Source organism: Ambystoma mexicanum, chromosome 2p, assembly GCF_040938575.1.
Source record: "Ambystoma mexicanum isolate Mex_15411 chromosome 2p, UKY_AmexF1_1, whole genome shotgun sequence".
Lineage (NCBI taxonomy): Eukaryota > Metazoa > Chordata > Amphibia > Caudata > Ambystomatidae > Ambystoma > Ambystoma mexicanum.
In genome coordinates, this window is record NC_090923.1 from 828,514,058 (window position 1) to 828,530,680 (window position 16,623).

Here is a 16,623-nt window from a genome sequence, read left to right on the forward strand (position 1 = left end):
ACGAGTTTTGCCAGCAGAGTGCTTGTTGGGATAATCTTCTCAAAGGGTTCAGTGGGTTTTCTACCCATTTTGACTGTGTAGAAAGTGCCAACTACCCATTTCAATACAGCATGGTAGAGAGGTGTTGCTTCCGATGATCCATGTGTTTTTCCAGTCATGTTGAGTTATTTTCTATGATTTGGTTAGCTCTTTCTGCAGTACATTGGATATTATGCACTGCCCCTGTGTAGTAACTGTTTTCTCTTGTTCCTCCCACTTCTGTGTCTTTGACTCTGCTGGGATCACCATTTAGTGTCTGCGTTGTCCCACTCTCCCAGACAACCCCTTGCAGAACCTTTTGGTTGCCCAGAATGGCAAATCAACAGCTCAATAGGAAATCTTTGACAGTTCCATCAGAGCAGTGGTCGTCAAACTTTTTTGTCCTGGGCCCAGCCCCCCACCTCATGCAAAATGTGGGCAGGCCGGGCAGCGCCAAAAGTGCAAACTGGACAGCCATTCATGATCCATTGTGTGCCATCACTGCACCCTACTCCCCGAATAGTCCCTGGGCTCCCCATCTGCTCCCATCACGGTCTCTTGGCTTCCTCATCCACTACTAGCACAGTCCCTGGGCTCTCCCCACCACACCACAGACCCCGGGCTCACCTCACCCCGCTCCCACCACTCACAGGCCCTGGGCTCCCCCACCCCCCTCCCAGCACAGGGACAGTGGTGACTTGTGAATTTTACGTGGAGGGGCATAAATCAAGGGGGTGCGGGGAGCATGCCATCTCTGTCCCCCTGTACCCCCACAGCGCCTCAGAAGGAGAGCTGGTTTTAGCAGGTTGATAAGGGGTAAAGTGCAACAAAGGCATTTTTAAATGCCATTGTACAACCCTCCTCTAAAGCCCGCACACCTCCCCCCAACTCGCCAAAAATCCCCTCCACGGATCAACACACATTCACACAGCAAGCACGCTCATTTCACACAAGCACCAATCATCATACTCACTCATAACACAAGCCTACACACATCCATACATCATGGACAGGAATCAGGAAGCAAGAGCAGGGGCCTGCGCTTGTGTGCTGAAACAGCCTGCTCTGTATGTGCGAGGAGGCCCATGAGCTGCCCCTCGCACATACAGACATGCAGTTCCCCAGTCAGCATTTCCAATGAGCTATGCGACGCTGCGAAGCAAAGCGCCCCCAACCTTGCATGGCTCATTGAGCATGCGTGGCAGGGGCGGAGGGTGGGGGGACTAATCTGTCAAAAGTAAACGCTGTTTATCTTTGACAGTTCAGCCAGCCCAGGAGCGCTCCCTCAGCGGGAAAGAGCAAGTGAGGGAGGGCTCTGTGTTTCACTGGGCTGGCTCCTCCATTATAGGTGAGGGGTGGCCACTGGGTCGATGCCCTTATTATGGACACGCCGCACCTGCCCAGGGCTCCACCCTGCCCTGCTTTTTCTTTCCTCCCTTTAAAAAGGAAAGTTTAAATACCTCTGCATCAGAGTGATCTCAGCATAATTGGTAGTGGGCCAGTTGGCTCAGTGTAACGGTGCTGAAGCGCCAGCGTTTCAGGTTGCCATGGAAGAATATTATATGGAAACTGTCGGTCTCCTAAAGCAGATCATGGCTCGGACATTTTAGAATTTTTAGAATGCTCTGTAATCTGGTAGGTGACTCAGTGAAATGCCAAAAGACTCATTTTGCAGCTACCCGCCCATGCAATCATTCCTCCCTAAAGCAGACGTGGAATGTCTCCCAGGTGGATGGCGCCGAGCGAAGACAAGTGCGGGATTAGGGAGGCTGGGGTTCTGGCAACGGAACTAATGCTCTTAACAGGGGAGAATAGGATAGGATTCCAGACATGGCACACATTTAAGACTACGTCAGACAGAAGAGATGTAAAAGAAACAGAGTTCATTAGACAAGTTATGTGCACTTTATTACATCAGTAGTCCAGAGAATGAATCGTATTAACTTTCCAGACAACTCAATTGGAAAGCAGATCCCGGATTCTCAAGTTCAGTGGTAGCTGTTGGACGAATTGAAAACCAATATCTTGCGCACATACTTCCAGCCTAATCAAGATAAAACCATCCCAGATCCATCATTGGGGGCTGCCCACTGGGATATACTGGTGTACTAGGTACAGGCCGGCGATACAGAACAGTGCACCACAAGAAGCATTTTCAAAAATCTACTTTAACAATTCCTACTGTCCTTCCAGACAGGATCTTTCAGAAAATGTCACAATCCACCGCCTGGGTGGGTATTGTGCACTGCAGAAAAGCGGTCATGGCCATAATCCATGCAGGGGCCCAAACCATAAGCCAATAGAGATGCAAGATGCAGTCAGTTTCAGGTCAGGCCCATGCATAGTCATGAAGCCCCTATGGTGTAAACACAGGACTATTCTACATTCCCGAAAAATGTAAGCTGCACATTCTCCCCCACAACGATCGGATTAATTATTAACGATGCTATTTGCCCATAGAACATATACAGGCCTGGAGAGCGCATTAACGATTCACACGCTCGACATCTTGGCAGCATTCGGAAACAGCCACGCAAACGAAGTTCTGATGCAAAGCAAATTTGGAAATTCCTTCACCATCCGGAAAATGGCTCTGCTACACAGGTACCAGGAGTCACATTTTTGTGCACAAAACAGCTCTGGTGAGCCAAGCAAATTAAATGTCCCAACACAATTGAAGCTAGTCTTCAAGAATTGTGGAGCGCACTTACCTGTGGTGTTCAAGACTTCCAAATGACCCAGTTAATCAAGAGAAACAAAATAAAGACTTCCTTCCAAGAGAATCTTCATGCAGTGCGATTTGCACATTCACCGGGATCCTCCGAGATTGCTACCTCCTCCTTCAAGACCCGTTTCTAAGGCTACTGGTGCCTGTCGTGCCCTATCCCTGTAGGCCAAAATATCCTGCTGCCGGCTCGCCTACTCGATCGGATGACCAGTCACAATGCCAATGTAAGAGGGGTCTCTGCTCCTCGTTCACTTGTACCTGCAAGCCTTTTTGTTTTGCGATTTCACTCCCTATTGGCTCCCTCCCGCCTCGCCTCCGACAAGATTCCTACCCGCCCTGTGCTGACACGACTCTTCGGAGCTTTGTGCCTCACTGCACATGTCCCTTGTTTTGTGCAAGGATATTCCTGTACCTAATCCTCCCCCTCCGACCGATAGCGCCCCTCTTCCTTGCTGCCCATGCCCGCATTGCTTCTAACTGAACCGGGCACCAAGTGTGACAGCCTCGCCTCCTCGTCTCGTGTCCCTCCCAGCCACACCAGTAAACCCACAGAAGCCTCAAGACTACCTATACGTGTGAAGCAATGTTCACTCTGCACCCCTGCCCTCAAGCTGCACCAGACTACGATTGCGCCATCTCGGCTCATCCCCACACACCGTTTCAACACACATACTGTGATTCACCTGGCCACAGCTCATGGGATCCCGATCCTGCCTGCGCTCATGCACCAGCCACGCCATGGCTAAACACTGCCTGGCAGATCTCGCCTGATCCCCAGGACTGCTCCTGCCACTGATCCCTTCTCTTAGAGGGATCTTCCCAAATCCCACAATGGACCTATGGACCTCCTCCCCCCCCTCCAGCCCCCCACTCCATTTCTCCTCTCCGTGTTCGGCACCCAGACCCCACGTCTAGTGTTGCAGTGCTGCACACTTACCTCCTCGCATGACATCCGCACCTTGTTCCAGTCTATTGATCATTACCCTAGATGTCTATTCCGGACATGCTGGACACCCTGCGGCTGCTGCCTCTCATTCCCATGCAGTCTTTTCCCCAATCACAGGTAATGGACACCAACACTTCTCAGCCAAGACCCAGCATAGCCCCTTTTGGCTGCCCTTCACTCAAACAAGACCCGACAGGCTCTGGCCTTGGCTCACCCCCTACCTTCACCACAGAGCACCAAAACACCACCGACTTGCACAATTTACCAACCACACAAGATCACAGCCTGACACCGACCTCACATACCCAGGTCCAAGGAAGTACCCTACCTGCCGGCCTAGAGTCTGGGCAAGAACTCTTCCCATCAATGTCATTTCCCTTCCACCATCAGGTGCCACCCGACTGGCTAGACTAGGCTCACGGACCAGCTCTCGCTCACCACCGCCTTCTGACATGATACAACAGGCTCCCACTTGTACTTGTCCCATTACACCCAAGCATACAGAGGACCTAAAATGTGCCCTAATTTACATGCAATCCCTAAGCGTACATGCCACAGAAATCCATGCTCTTATCCTCAAACTCCACTTGGATATCTTAGCAACCACTGAATCATTTATTTAGACATTTGTAAAGGGCACCCAAACCTGAGGCATCTAGGCGCTGGTTTTTTGACAATACAGCATAAAGTACATACATACATGCAGAACGATTTTCAGTAATATATACCGTTAACCGTATGCATTACTTTGAACTCTCAACAGAATTGTTAACAGTGTTAGTCATAGTATATATTTCAGGTGGATTGTAAGAGAGCTACTTTAGCCGCTCCTGTGTGAATAGCCAGATTTACAAGCTTTTGCAGAAGGACCAATAGGACGATTCAGATCTTAGTGGTGATGGAAGAGCATTCCAGTGTTTGCCAGCTACCACTGGGAAGCTGCGACCCCCTGCTTTCTGTCGTTTCAATCTGGGTATGTTAAGTGCGAGTGGGCTGATCAAGTGGGTCTATTGGATTGTTTTTTAGTGAATTTGTTGGATAAGTACTAGGGGCTGAGTTGGACAGACATTTGTGGATTGTGAACAATATTCGTTCGTGGACCGGCAACCAGTGGTCATTCCGTCTTGCCATGGTAATGTGTTTGTTTTTTGGTATGTTAAGTGCTGCTCTTAGGGTACTGTTTTGAATCACCTGAAGTTTTTTGATATTGCTGTTTTTAGAGCCTGCATAGAGGGCGTTACAATAGTCTATTCTGGATCAGATGAGAGCTCTACCAAGCGGAATACAGCTGTCAGATGACAGGAAAGATCTACCGCATTAAGGAGTTTTGAAACGTAAGCTGCCGCCGAGGCCGTGGCATAGACTTATCTGGTTAATGAGTGCCGAGTCAATGTAAATACCCAGGGTTTTTACTTCCTTGGAAACATTGATCATAATCCCAACAATAACAAAGGATTTGAAGGAGTCACAGAGTTTGTTTAGGCGGTTTTGTGAGCCTATGGAGGAGTAACTCTGTTTTTTCATCATTTAAGCAAAAGCCATGCTGGGCCATCTAGGCCTGGATGGTTTGGTAGATTTTATTTAGTGATTTTGAGTCAGTGTCAAACGTATTTGTAATAGGGATGAGGATTTGGGTATCGTCTGCATAGTTAGTGTAGGTGATACCCAAGTCATTGAGAAGGTGGAATAGAGGCTTGGTAAAGATATTTTACAGTGTGGGGTAGATGCAGGAGCCTTGAGGAACTCCACAGGTGACTGGGGCTGGCAACGCTGCTGCAGTAGGTGAGAAGACCCTCGTGGTTCTGTTAGTCAGGAAGGACTTTGTCCAAAGTATAGCTTTGGTTGAAAAGTGGGCCGCTGAGGAGAGGCTTCACAATGCCTCTGGCCCCCTGCTCTCCGTAGCCGTCCCTCCTAACTATACTATTTGTAGGACAGACCGCCTTAAAGTCATTGGAGTAGGGGTATCCCTCATAGCCAAAGCTTCCTTACAGATCAGGCCATGCCCTTACCCACCACCGCAGGGTATAAAATGCTGATACTCAAGCTCACCACCAACCCCCAAACCACACTCAACCTGCTGCTGATCTATAGGCCACCTAATGGACCCAGTTGTCCAAGCAGACATCCCACTCCTTATCACTCCCTTTAGGAAACCCATGACCAAGTGCATCATTCTGGGCGATCTCAACCTAGGCTACAACGACACCCAAAGCCTTGGCGCTCACAATGGCACTCTGAGATATTTATCCAACAGATAGATGCAACCAATCATTCCAGAGGGCGACCTTAGATTGGATTCTTACGCCAATGCAAGCATTATCATCTCAGCACTTGAATCAGTACCCTGGTCTGACCGTTCCCTGCTCCACTTCAATCTGTCCCAGACTAAACTCCACAGAATCCTAGCTACTATCCTGAAGCCAATACAAGTCAGTTATACTCGCAATCAGACACGAGGATCTACTGCCCTCACTCCTAGCCTCGCTTAGCTCAAGCACCCGTGCACAGAACCTGCTCCAGACTCTTGATCTACATGAACCTGTCAAAACTAAAATTCCCAAACTGCATAAACCTAACACTTGGATCTCAGAGGAACTAGTCATCCTATGAAGGAACACAAGATCCCTAGAATGCCTATGCAAAAAGCACCCCTCCCCAAGCAACTGCACGGCCCTCGCCTCAGCAGACTTCGCTTACAAGAAAGCGGTAGTCGCCTGCAAATCGAATAGCTACAATGTCAGAATCTCCAATGCAAGCGCCAATGCTAAAACATTTTCCATCCTCTGAATGGTTGGAACTCCCAACCTCCCTATTGCAGGTACTCACTCGGACAAAGCTTGGTACCACAATGCAGGATGCCCTTCCCATAAAATGGAAGCTTTACTTATCAAGATCTGTGCTTAAAAAAATAAAGCCTCGCTTGCTACCAAAATCCACATGTCCCGCACCTTGGATCAACCCAGTGGCGCACAATCCTAAAATATACCCCCCCCCCAAAGTCACTCAAGAAAAAGTGGTTGCCACCATCTGTGTGCCAAACCCCTCTAATTGCAAAGACAACCATTGCTCTGCCCGCCTTGTGACGCTTTGGGCACCCACGCTAGTGCTCATCACTGGGTTTGCCAATGCCTCCTTCCTGTCCAGCACTGTGCCCCCAAATATCAAATCTGCCTAGATTACACCACTCCTTTAAAAAAATAAAGAGACTTTCCTAGACCTCTCCATCCTACTAATTACCGCCTGATCACCACAGTCCCTTTCCTACTTAACATTCCACAAAAACTGCCGTGCTGGACTTGGAATCCAAATGGATAAGACCAGGGACTCTGGCAACCTAGCCAACCTTCTTCTACTAGATCTCTCAGCTGCGTTTGACTTAGTCGGCCATAGTATCCTATACCATCACCTCAGCCAACACTTCCATCTCACCTGAAGCCCCTGAAGCCACCTCATGGATCAAATCTTTCCTTAGTGGTCGTACCACAAGAGTATTCATTGGGGAATCAACAGCCAACTGGATGGTCACCCACAACTTGTTTTTAAATTATAAAAGGGAGCTCATTGTTGGATCTCCGTACTGGTTCAAAAACCTGGATGCTTCTTTTTCCTCCTGCATTTATGGCACGACCATCCATGTGCTGAAACGTATAAAAACCTTGGGAATCCTTGAAGCAGACTACTGCCTACACTGCAAGGCTCATCTCCACACGTAGACAATTCCTCTCACCTCACACGAACTTTGATTCTCACAAAAAACTGGATTACTGCAAGGTCTTACTTATGGGTACCACTGCTACCAACTTGTCCAAACTTCAATTACTGCAAAGTAAAGCACTCTGTGCTGCCCTCGGAGCAAAACGCTCACACTGATTGCATCACAGCAACCAGACGAGAGACTCACTGGCTGTCCATCAAAGCTCGGTTGGACTTTAAAGTTGTCCATTGCGCACTGATGCATTTATAATGAGGCACCCCTCTACCTCAACAACAGGATTATTCAAAATGTCCCCATGTGTGCGCTAAGATCCAGCTCCAGCACTTTGCTGATCACCCCCCCGCCCGCTTTAAGAACATAAGAGCCTACACTACATTCAAAAAGCTAGTAACAACCTGGTTGTTTGACAAATACAAATAATCTCGGTTTTCTGTTGCCATCACTACCAATGCATGATCCGAAATGTACTATTCACTGTACCAAACGCCGTGATACCCTTGGGTCCGGGTGTTATAAAAATGTAAAGGTAAAGACTATGCGCTCCACGACTCAACGGCTGCCTGTGCCTCTTCTCAAATCAGACAACAACAGCTTTTGCCGCCTGATTTAACGGTGTCTTCCAAGGGTTGAACTGGCTCAGCTGGGGGCAACTCCATACCTCCAATAAAGCCGGAAAAGGGAAGGTAGCATGAGGAGACATTAGGGCCCTCATGGTTTCAACAGATGGCTTTGGACATCATTTTTATTTATTTAATTTTATTTTTTTTTGTATTTTTTTTTTTAGGTAAGTTACTGGCGGGCCAGATAAAGAGTATTCACAAGCTTGCTTTCACAGCGGCTGAAAGCTCCAAGACATAGTAAGCCACATATAAGGCCCGAGTCTAACAGATAAGCTTACCAATGTCTGACGGCTAGTGAGTTGGGCCCGCAGGTCCAGCGACCTCAAGCAAAATGGTCTGCAGTGTTTTAGAGCCATCATTTTCTGTATTCACCGCATATTCATTTTATGGATAACTCCGCCGTCACTTGAAGCCTCAAAGATAGGTTGGGGGGAGGGAGGGAGAGTGCTGATCATTTTTTATATACATGGTGCACTTTACCGCTTGAAAGGTTTGGCGGTATCAAGTCTAGGATCATTCACAAAGCACACTGGCCGGTGGTTTCACTATTGCCACTGTGCAAGACTTCGGATGGTCCTTAGTTTCCCTCTGGGAAGGTGATTTATCATTGTACGTTTAAAATTCTAAATATTTAAATAAAAGCACATTTTAATTAACACTCGTTTCTCACGGATTTGGAGACATTTTGACTGGGAAACAAGGAATCAAAAAGGATCTTAAGCTTTTTCCCGAGGATGAATACAAAGTAGAGGACATGTCTACTATAGCGTTTCACAATTATAAAATGTAAACTAAATAAGAAATGACTGCATTGATTTGTGGGGATCTTGAGCAGCACCAATAATCACTTCTGAGTATTATCCTGAAATTGGAAAGGCAGCGGTAGACCCTTTACTCTTGTTAAATCGCATGTTTTTATCTGCAAAATGGTTCAAAGCCTGGGGGTGGCTTTGAAACTCAGAAGCCAATCTTCTGTGCTCATTGTTTTAGCACTCTTAAGCGATCCAAGTGAGCTGTACTCAGGGGGAACAGTGTTCCACTACATTTACAGACATTTTTGCAGCTGTGGAACTGTACCTTTCGTACTTGGGGCATACCTCTTAATTTTGTCCAAGAGCCTCTTTTAAAACAATTACTTTACTTGGGTTCCTGCTGAGTGCTAAGCAGTGATTATGTGCTTGTGTTGAGTGGACCACAAAAAGCTGTTGCAAGTACATTTTGGGAGGACCCACCACCTTATTACAGGTCTTTGTTGCTCCTACACGCCATTCCCAACTCATTCCTACTGCCCTGCTGGGGTGACAGGTCTACTCTGCTCTTCAACATTGTTGACTGTAGGCCCCCCCACCCTCAGCCCAACCTCCCAAACCACTCTCCCCACACACCCCGCGGCGCCCCACATATGCTTCGCACACTTATTATATCGAGAAATTCAATGCAGGAAAATCAAGTCGAACATTGAAAACCTACTGAGCGATTGGCGTTACAGGCCAGGATCACGAGGAACCATCCGTTCCAAGCGCCAACAGGTCAGTCGCACAAGTGCCTCCTGATGACAGAAGACTCGTTTTTTTTTAAACGCTCGACTTGGAAAGAGGATAGCAAGGTCAGTCCCCCAAATCGTACTTAGTAAGAATTCGGATTAGAGAGAAAGAGAATTAAAAAGGGTTTAAATGTTCCAGGGCAGAAAGCGTTCCCGATAGAATGGTTCACTGGCGTTCCCACATGAAGGCAGTCTGTGTACACAGATCACGCCATGCAGGGAATGCGGTCGCTTGGTGCGTGGGGCGTATCGACCACTCGACGCCGATGCCCATCACGCACACTGAAGTGGACAGTCATGGGGAAGGCCCTCTTACAGCAGTGCGTGTAACCCCGGGCCATTGGGGCACAGTGGGTGCCGAGCAGAAGAGTGGCAGTGCACGATGCATTAGTTCTCCCTTCATGGCAGAGGGCCTAGGAATTGCAAAAGACACTGCCCCTGATGGCTTTTATGCCAAAACAACTGTTAGAGACAACGGGGCTGGCTTTGTGAATGTTGAGGGTGAAACATGTTTACCAAGCCAACAATAATTGACAAAGCAGAACAAGCATATTGATCAAACAAAAAAGATCAGAACATCACCTCGCATTCGGGTGCTTGGAGTTTCTCGTTCACCGCCATCCGCCCCAATACCACCAATATCCCAAACCCCATCTCTTTTCTTGCAGAGCCACTCAAACACCAGATTAGATTATTCGTTAACCTGAACACCTCAGGTGTTACATTGGGGAGCATCTCGTTCTAAAATTAAACTGCAGCTCGTCGCATCCGCTTGCGTAACTCCTCTGTGACGTCTGTTGCAGGACCAACTCTGAGGACAAATCAAGTACCAATCAAAAATATGAGAAAGAAAGAACACCCATTCCAGAGATGAGAAGCTGCAGGAGTCCGGCATGAAGCACTATATATGAACAATATTAGCGCCGCAAACACGTCTTGACAACACAAATGGTCATGAATGTGTAGTGAAAAGGTTGTCCAAGTTCATGAAAACAGACACATAAGCAGGTTGTGGTGGGGCATTTGCAAAGCACAGGGAGTTATATGACATGATATGGCATTTATAACGCGCCTATAAACAAGTGTTTGAAGTCGCGACAAGGCAAGGGAGGGGAGGGAAACAGAGGGAAGACAAAGAAAACGATCCAAATAGGCCAAGTGCCATTCAGATTGCGCAAGTGCATGGGAAGAGGGAAGTGCAGGGGGCAAGGGGAGGAAATAGTGCAGAACATGGGATATTAGAATAAATAACAATAAGTGGAAGAACGGCCAGGTGGTGGTAAGTGCAGACATCAGGTGTCAAGTGCTGGTGGTGGGACTGTAGGGATACAGAAAACAGTCCCCAGTGCGGGGGATGTCAGGAAGGCAGTGCAGGTGTGCGACTGGCGGGGGAGGGGACCTGGGCCCAAGATCAGAGGGTGGCCAGGTAACCAGTGCAGTTTCAGTATCAGCGAAAAGGGAACGCAAGCACATTAACCCTTGTCGAATGCGACTCAAGATCATGACCGATTCATTCAAGCTACCTCACCTTTCCAATAAATTAAGTAAAACGGCTCAGCAAGCAAATAACTTGCTATGGAGATCAGTGTGCAGACTTCAGTTGCAGGCCTGAAGCCTATCAGGGCAGATGTTGCCCTTCATCCTACTGGAGTAGAGGAACAGAGTACTGCTCGAGCAATAATGCGCCGACTACAATGCTTAGATGATGTAGTAATCTACCAATTCACTATAATGCTCCATCACCCCTCATTTCAGCAGTGTGGTACACACGGGAAATCAGCAACAATTGGAGAGTATATTGAAGGCCACGGGAGCCATTAGTATCCAAAAGATAGGTTCTCAGAGAAATTCATATATTCTTTGCCCCACAAGAGCAGTGTACAGTGGGTATCGTTGAGTTTATTACAGCAAAGCATATCTGACAACCATGGGACGGTGGTGGACCCACATATGAAGACTAGCCACCTAGCCAGCAAAGAGTCGAAGGATAAGGAATCCCCTTCGCATTGTAGCTTTACAAAAAAACAAGTCCATAGCGGAGAGTAAAGGAACTGCACGATTCATGATTTACTTTGTCCAATGGCCTTTTCCACTGGCCTCTAGGAAAGGAGGGTGTTCCCACACCAGACTAGGGAATCCAGCCAACAAACAATACACCCGACTCAGAGTCCGGTATATTTGGTGTGTGCGTGGCGTTTCCTAGGAGCAAAACAGCATTGAGAAGAGTATGTGCATAGTTATAGTAGGCCTCAGTCTATAGACAATCTGCACATTTTCATCCCTCACTAGGTGTCCTAGGACTTCCTTACTTCCATCCATCCATCCATCTTGTTCTCACATTTGACTGGCGCAGGGCTATGGAACTTTGTCTGTCCAGATGCTATGGACTACAACTACTATCTGCACGAGCCAGCATAGTCAATGGTGAAGGAGCATGCATGGAGCCGTGGTACAAATCATCTTGAGAGCTGCAGGTTGCATACACCTGCACTACGGTCCTGTCTGTCAGCTACAGAAATCCAGTGGAGAAAATGGTACGACGTTCGAAACCCCCTCATTGTCAGAAACCAAACCATAAAAAAAAATAATAATGAATATAGAACCAGAAAAAATATGTATGCCCCTGCTAAATTTACTACATGTTGTGCCGATGATAGTTCAGGAGGTTCCATTGGAAAACCAAGCATGTGAGTTGCAAACATTGCTAGAGGCGAGAATTCCCTGCCCTAGTGCAGTCGCCCCCAAATGTTGATCCGACCTCGCTGTAAAAGCCTCCAGACCTTCTATATAAAACAATAGGGTATGCTGGCCAGTAAGAGAATGCCAGCTATCTTTCGTAGGTACCTGCATACTTTCCTTGTATGGTGGAGTCTTCCCCACGCATTTATGACTCCCGATTCGAGACCCACAGAATATCCTCAGCAACTCTAGATGTACTATTGCTCTCGGCTGAGATGTGTGGAAACATTTATGCACACGTGAGCCACAATGGCCTACACTGTGCTTTCAGCAAATGGTATTAGGCCTCAAAGTCAAGGGCCACCGGCCGACCTTGAACTATCAATGTTGCATAGAATGTCCTCTGTTTTGTATGCATTCATATGAGGTGTAAGATAATGTTAACAGTCAAAATAGGATCTAGTGGTGATAGGGGAAAGTTTGGAAAATATGGACCTTCTGGAGCCATCGCAATTTTGATAAGCAAAGTTGGAGGGGCTTTATACATCTCACCACTTTCGCTTCTACGGTCTGTAGGGTTACAACATAATTCTCATCGAGCAGGGTATTTTTGTTTATGGACACCGTTGCGTTGAGATTTCAGCCCATAACGTCTTTACGTTTAAAGACTGTGGTGGTCACAGAGTTGCATTACTTGTGTCAAAGGAGGATTCTCTGATTTATACGAATTGAGATGGAAGCCTGCAATATCCCCATGTTATTATTTGATGCCCGTCACACCTCTGGAGCTCGAGAACCACAAGTAGAAATACTTCAGGACACCTCTGTCTTTAGGCAGTACAGGACATCTCAGTTGTAACAAGTAACTTCTTGCATTATCTGGAGCCTAGCCGCACAAGCCAAAACATTCTTGATCTTCCCGTTGTCCAATTTCATGATCATTCCAAAACTTGCAACTTTACATTAGAGAACATATGGAAAGGACCTCTAGTGCAGGGGTGCTTTCCATACGCGATCATACCTCAGATTAGTAATGACCGTGCATGCGTGTAACCAAGTCACAACGAGAGTTCTTCTCAATCCTCTCCTGAAAACGTTATCTTTAAAGCCGCAAACTCCCACCCATGTGCATCTGTGACTAAACACGTCAGCTTCTTGTACATCCCCACAAGCAGTCCAACAGAACCGAAATCCAGCTCTCGGCTTCACCGTGCTCCTTTGAGAGATCATGGCAGTGTCTGGTCAGAAAGTAGTTACAGACATCTGTAAAAGCAAACACTGGTTGTAATTTTTATAAAGTGCACAGGGGTGAGCAGCCATGCCCCAAACACCAAACCAAAAAATAGCATGGTGGCCAGCCTTGAATTACTGACAAGCAAATGGAGTCTATAAAGAATAGGGTGAGCCAATATGCCAAGCTGCATTGGTCGTACATTTTGAGGGGAGGGGTGCATTGAGTGCAGGGGTATTCCTAAATGAACTTAATCTACTATTGTGTAGTCTTCACGTGAAAGCATTCAATGCCTCAGCTGGGTCGCTGAATGAGATTGTCCATCTGCCCGTATCGCCATTTTCACTGAAACCATGCCATATTGGAGTCCTACACAGAAAGGTATATTGCCAACTTCCTGGGGCCGCTTCCAGGCTTCCTGCACTGGTGGGCCGACGTCTCAAAAATGGAGTGTAGTGTTCTTGAAGCAGTGATCCCCTTTATTATGTGCCACATGAGCACAGATATCTACATAGGGACTGGGCCAACATATAATGCACCTTCTTAACGAGGAAGTGCAGTGAGAGTTGAGAATTGGGTCCTCTCTGCAGCTTGGTAGTGTCGCTGACAAAAACGGCTCCCATTTATTTTGCTGGTCTTTTCCCCTCGAAATTTACCAACACGATGTAGATGGTGGGTTGAGGTCAGGCAATATTGGTGGGGGAGAATTTGAGAAAAAGAAAATAAAATTCACCGGGCAATAGGCATAAATCTGCAAATTTGAGTGGTGACCAAACTCATGGATGTCACTGAGCTTCATTCACAGGCTTTGTTCTTTTAATGCAAAGACTATGAATTCGGCATACATTTTTGTAGGGGTGCCCTACCGTTGTATACCCTTTTCCTCCGAGTATCCTACCAAATAACATTTAGACTTGTGCAGTTGAGGTGTCCACGTGTTGTGGAAGAGTCAGACATTTGCCCTGTACCATTCATGCTGCTCTGGGGTTTAAACTATTCACCAGAAAATGATGGGCCAATTTTGGTGGATCCTTGATTTGTGAAATGCCCCTTTTCGTAGGATCACCTATCCTCTCAGGAAGAGGATGGTGTTGTGTGTTATGGTGAAAGATCCCAGAAGGGAAGGCAGCTGCCAACAACACTTTGTTGTGGGTGTCCATGGGGTTGCTCACACTCTCCACATACAGCACCAATAAGGGTGACAGCCGATGCCTCCGTTCAATTCCTCATGCAACAGTTTAGCAAAGTGTAGGAAAAGGGACCAGGCTCCTTCCCAGCACCCGTCAACGGCATATGTGGAACGGTCGGCAGCGTGGCTGCCAATCCTGTCAGAGGCGAAAAGGAAGCAATAGCCGCGTCTGCCCGTCAATACACCACTGACACAAGAGTGGTTCCATGAGGGACTGGTTCTTTCCCACTAAATCCCCCAAATGAAGGTGAAGAAGAGGAAGGCAGAGCAGACCTCTTTGCTCGCAGTATCCCACCCACCTTCGCAAGCAAGGGAAGCCAAAATCTGAGTGTCGGATGCACAGCGGGATAGGAGCACCCACCACCATGGTCCGAGAGGGCTGAATTCTGGCTCAGCAGCACGTTCAGGAGAAGATTTACCTCTCCTTGAATGCACCGCCCCAGTCTAGGTTTTGTAGGCAGAGAGTCAGGAAGATGGTGTGCAACAGACTCATCCTCCCACAGCCCATTGGCATTATATCGCAACTATTTCATGTCAGCACTCCAGTGCACACGTGAGGAGAGCATTGCTCACCGCAGTGCTTCAGAATATCGTAGCACGACTACTTCTGTCGAGCGCCGCTTCCAATAGTTTTCACACTGGAGATGTATTCCCCAGGTGCACATTTTTACTTTGGTCAATTAGGCGGTGCAAAGGCAAAACTATTGCACTAGAATACAGATCGGGAGAAAGGGCATGAGGGACACAGAGCTCGTATGTGCCATTTGTTTTTCCCCACCCATTGACTGTCCATTGCCATGCTAATCACTATGGCCATTCGCACCCAGTTCCTGCCCAAAATACTGCCTTATGGGAACTCTTTGAGCTCGCTTTAATCAAACATTACCATCAAGCTATGCACTGAAAGCACCTGCTAGTGTTTTTTCAAAGCAGTCCGAGAGTCATTGTCTCAATGGGAGCTGTAAACATACCACTGGTGTACAGAAATATAAATTAAAATTATGCCTTCAGCCACTGGATTTGTAAGCACTATGGGTGTCTGAAGCCTTGTAAAAAAAGGTTTAAAAAGCAATGGCAAAGCCAACAGTTTTGGCTTTTGTATAAGTATTAGGCGAATGCCAGGCACCGCTATTAAAAGCCTAGATACTCGCTCAATTTTCTCACCTGCTACCATTAATAGCCAGTTAATACCACTAAGTCAGTGCCTGACCAGTGCCTTTCCCATGCCTACACAAAAGCCCAAATTGCTGGCATTGCGAGTGCTGGTTTTTTTTTTCTTTCCTGGGCACTCCAAGCCACTTAGCTCCTCAATCTCTGCAAGAAAGCTCCCTATGCCACTGGCAGTGATTTGCACCATTTGGACTTCGGCTACAAGGCTAGATTTAGCAAGATATGTATTCCGGGAATGGGAGGCTTCCTTGTAGGTGGACGCCTCACCCCCTTTCGGGTGGCCCCCTTGCTGCTCAGATTTACTTTGCTCTTGGAGCTAGAGGGCTCAGGGAGTTTTGATGGTGGCGATGACACCGCAGACAGACACCCTGAAGCCACCTGGGATGCTAGATCCGTGTCTTGTCCAACATGATTTGAAGTTTGAGCCCTTTGAATCAGGCATCCCACCGAAGGTTTCAATCTTGCAATCTCAAGTCAAGGAGTCGGGAAACAACGAAGACAGAATATTATGCTGTCCCTTGCGGAGGGGGCACACTTTGCAGACACTGGGTGAGAAGTTGGCAGCACTATATGTGCAAAGCAGAGAAAGTTCCAAGCAATCTCTGGAATAGAGTGTGGGGGGGGGGGGAATCGGAATAGTAGAGCGAGGATGGATGTGATATGTATACATTATTACATGAAAGACTCAGAAGCAGCTCTGTGGTTGAGCCTTGTGAACACCAGTGATGTAATGAAACAAACATGAGCGCATGCTGTGCCGCTAGTGTGTGCCAAGGAACACCCC

At 47.4% G+C, this 16,623-nt stretch overlaps 1 protein-coding gene across 2 annotated transcripts in view; it reads right to left on the reverse strand.

Annotated features, from left to right (window-relative positions):
- LOC138566840 (cdc42 effector protein 2-like) overlaps positions 1 to 16,623 on the reverse strand; it is an 86,021-nt gene that overhangs the window by 43,453 nt on the left and 25,945 nt on the right. The gene's annotated exons all lie outside the window — the stretch shown is intronic.